Raw genomic sequence first — 4,635 nt, forward strand, 5'->3', positions numbered from 1 at the left:
TATTTTCACTGATCATCCTTGAGATGTTTCTACAGCTTAATTGGAGTCCTGGGGTAAATTCATTTGATTGGACATGATTTGGAAAGACACACCTGTCTACATATAAGGTCCCACAGCTGACAGTGCATGTCAGAGCACAAACCAAGCATGAAGTCAAAGGAATTGTCTGTAGACTTCCGAGACAGGATTGTCTCGAGGCACAAATCTGCGGAAGAGTACAGAAACATTTCTGCTGCTTTGAAGGTCCCAATGAGGACAGTGGCCTCATCATCCGTAAATGGAAGAAGCTTGGCCTTAGTCAGGGAGGTGACCAAGAACCTGATGGTCACTCTGTCAGAGCTCCAGCATTCCTCTGTGGAGAGAGGAGAACCTTCCAGAAGGACAACCATCTCTGCAGCAATCCACCAATCAGGCCTGAATGGTAGAGTGGCCAGACGGAAGCCACTCCTTAGTAAAAGGCACATAGCAGCCCGCCTGAAGTTTGCCAAAGGCACATGAAGGACTCTTAGACTGTAAGAAACAAAATTCTCTGATCTGACAAGACAAAGACTGAACTCTCTGGCATGAATGCCAGGGGTCATGTTTGGAGGAAGCCAGGCACCATCATTATAGTGAAGCATGGTGGTGGAAGCATCTTTCTGTGGGGATGTTTTTCAGTGGTAGGAACTGGGAGACTAGTCAGGATTGAGGGAAAGATGAATGCAGCAATGTACAGAGACATCCTGGATGAAAACCGTCGCCCCAGTCTGAGTGCTCTGCGCTCCAGAGCACTCCGACTGGGGAAACGGTTCATGTTTCAGCAGGACAATGGCTCTAATGTCCTTGAGTGGCCCAGCCAGAGCCCAGACCCGAATCTGATTGAACATCTCTGGAGAGATGTAAAAATGGCTGTGCACCGACGCGCCCCATCCAACCTGATGAAGCTTGAGAGGTGCTGCAAAGTGGAATGGGCGAAACTGCGCAAAGATAAACTGATGCCAAACTTGTGGCATCACATTCAAGAAGACTTGAGCCTGTAATTGCTGCCAAAAGTGCATCAACAAAGTATCAAGCAAAGGGTGTGAATACTTAGGTACATGTGATTTTTTAGATTTTATTTTGAATAAATTAAAACAGCAAAAAAAAAAAAAAAACTTATTTTTCATGTTGTCATTATGGGGTGTAGAATTTTGAAGGGAAAAATAAATTTTACTCCATTTTGGAATAAGGCTGTAACATAACAAAATGTGGAAAAAGTGAAGTGTAGTGAGTACTTTCCAGATGCACTGTGTGTGTGTGTGTGTGTGTGTGTGTGTGTGTGTGTGTGTGTGTGTGTGTGTGTGTGTGTGTGTGTGTGTGTGTGTGTGTGTGTGTGTGTGTGTGTGTGTGTGTGTGTGTGTGTGTGTGTGTATACAAATGAGTGAGTTAGAGAAAGAGAGGGGGTGAGATTCATGTCCATGAGATGTTTGTTTAAATAAAAATAAGATGGTAAAAAGTAAAAAACGGTTTCACTCGAGGTCACCACAGCATATCCAAGGTGGATCTGCAAGTTGATTTAGCACAGGTTTTACACCGGATTCCCTTCCTGACGCAACTCCACATTACATGGCGAAATGTGGCCGGGCTTTGAACCGGAAATCTTAAGCACTGAAACCAAGTGCACTAACCATATTAATAATAATGACTAATAATAATAACAATGTGTTAAAAATAAAATTAAGTGTTTAAAACTTACATGGTGGTCCCAAGCATAAACGTTGATTGGCTCCGATGAAGCCAACATGGAAGGAAAAGTTGCCGTTCCTTGATTGGCCACTCGAGACTGGTTCCAAAAGAAAGCTGGTTCCCATTCAAGTTCATGATAAAATGTCAAAATTTAGAGCAGAAATAAACATATTTACAGCCTGGTACAAAAACTGGTTTTCATCTCAATAAGAGCGTGTGAACTGTACATTTGGTGAATTTTTATCAAACTTCTTAGTTCAAGAGGTTTTATGCCATACAGTTATTCATAATTAGGGGCATGGTCACTTTGAGTGACAGCAGCTGAGCCAAGAACCCAAGACTCTCACAGCATCTTGAACTCAGAGGCTGGCCGATGTGTCTGCTAGCTGTTATGGGGGCTGTATCTGTCAATCTAAGCATTTTATGACAAATACATGGAATAATATGGTTTGTTGCATATTGAAATGTCCTAACAAATCATCTAAGACGTCTCTGCTGCAGTATTCACGCTGAGTAAAATTCTCGTCTTATTTAATGCTGTATAGCAATGGCGATAACACCTTTATTAGCTTCATCTCTTAAGTCCCATTAATGCGTAAATACTGAGACAATAAGCAGCTCATAACTTTTAATGCCTACACCTAAGTAAAGTGTTATGTGAACCACTACGCAGTCCCCAAAAACATGATTTAATAAACACCTGAACCGAGGCTAAACTTTGAGCTTAACTGGTTTGGACTTGAAGATAGGGGTGTGTTCAGTCTTCTTTCGTCACACACTGAGCCACTCACACTCATCTTTATCCATTTATGGGTTCGTCCTGACATAGTCAGAGTCAGCGGTGCCAATATAGTGATGCACAGATATGGGCTTCTTATCAGCTTTTTTTTTAGTTCTCAATAGAAAAACGTATATTACACTATATTTCCAATATAAAACAAACACACACACACACAAGCCATTTCCTGATTTCTAAAAATTAGACAAGTTCATATCTTTTGCAGAAACTGCCAATGGAAGTGATGTCAAACAAAATTTATTTGAGTCCCACTGCGGGCAAAATGCAATGTGTTATAAAGAAATATATCATATCTTGCAGTGAGCAACCTTCGGAGAAACCAAAAAAATCCCTTGATTTGCATTTTTAAAAAGAAGCAATAATTGCATATTCACCATCACTGGCACTGGTGAGCATGACTGCTCATGTTGCTCGACAAAGCCAAAAACAAATATGGAGGACAAACACCACACACAATTTCAGCAGCAAGGTTTAAATATGTGGTGTGAAGCCATGCTGAAATCTTCAGTTTAGATGAGCCAAAGCCAAAGTCTGATATGGTTGAATGCCTTTGTAAACAGGTCTTACTCTCACTTTAACTTTTGTCGTGTCGGCTGGCGCGCGCTGCTCTCCAAATTCGGCAGTGCGTCCTCATCAAGCTGGCTGCTTTAGCTGCTGTTCATTGTCGTACTATCCATGAGAAAATCATCTGGAATATCCATACTGGGACCAAAACACACTTCTTGCCTTTTTATCTTTTTCTCTGCGGACAGTTCTTGGGCTGTGCGTACTATGACGCCATTTGTTTACGCACAGCGGGCGGGTATAGCCAGGTAGCATCGACATAAATCTACGATACCGGCCTAGCAACGCCTCGGTAAAGTGATAATAATATAGAATACGATCCAAAGTATCACTCAGCTCTGTCCTTCAGAACACAGCATTAAAAACAATCACAGATGTCCAGATTGTTATACTCCAAACTGCAACAACACAAACACACTATACAAAGAATGACACATTTCATCAGAACCTTAACAATTACTATCATGGAGAGGCACCTCCCAATTCCCACCCTTTGTAATGACATCCTAGTCAGGCTGCAACCAACAATTTCTATCATTGATTAATCTGTCAGACTTTTTTTTTGACTAACCATTTCCTCCATAAAATAAAACAACGAGAAATGCTCATCTCAAGTGCCCACGGCCACAAGTGACACATTCAAATGATTTTTTTTTTTTTTTTTTTTTTTGGCAAATCACCTAAAACCAAGGGACACTGATTTTGTAAAGCCATGACAAAAAAAAAAACTGCAGAGGCTGGAACCAGGAAGTTAAAAACTGTTAAAAACTTAAAAAACTGTTTGTACAAGGATTGTACAGTTATCAAAACAATCATCTGTCAATTATGCCATATATCTACAGATTGAAATTCATGAAAGTCATCCAATTTTTTTATATTCAATTTCAATTCTATTTATTTACACTGAACAAAAATCTAAACACTTTTGTTTTTGCACTCACCTGTGCAATAATCATGCTGTCTAATCAGCATCTTGATATGCCACACCTGTGAGGTGGGATGGATTATATCGGCAAAGGATAAGTGCTCACTAACACAGATTTAGACAGATTTGTGAACGATATTTGAGAGAAATGTCTTTTGTGTATATAGAAATTTTTTTAGATCTTTGATGTCAGCTCATGAAAAACGGGAGCAAAACAAAAGTGTTGCATTTATATTATTGTTCAGTGTATATAGCAGCAAATCACAACACAAGTTGCCCCATGGCACTTCACAAGGGTAAGGGGAAGAAACCTCAAGCAGACGAGACTCAGAAGGGTGACCAACTGCTTAGGCAACACTAAAAATAATTAAGATCAGGTGACCAAAACACGACAAAGAATTGTCAAATATACAACCAAAAATTAAACGTCCACATAGAAAGTCCCCAAGATAAGTCCAGTGGGTACCATGACCCACAGTTAATAAAATAGAAAAAAAAAAAAACATTCATATTTTTTATTACATAAATGTGTAGGGCTAACCACTTAGTATCAGCTCTTTAATTTGGATTGTGTGTACACTGTTGTAATGTACCTTATATTATTGGCATTTGTTCTTTCATTACTGGAGTTTATTTTGTTTTG

The 4,635-nt window shown here is 39.8% G+C and overlaps 1 protein-coding gene across 2 annotated transcripts in view; it reads right to left on the minus strand.

Moving 5' to 3' along the window:
• bcl9 (BCL9 transcription coactivator) overlaps positions 1-4,635 on the minus strand; it is a 90,288-nt gene that overhangs the window by 65,325 nt on the left and 20,328 nt on the right. The window lies entirely within an intron of this gene.

The sequence above is a fragment of the Thalassophryne amazonica genome, chromosome 14 (genome assembly GCF_902500255.1).
Source record: "Thalassophryne amazonica chromosome 14, fThaAma1.1, whole genome shotgun sequence".
NCBI lineage: Eukaryota > Metazoa > Chordata > Actinopteri > Batrachoidiformes > Batrachoididae > Thalassophryne > Thalassophryne amazonica.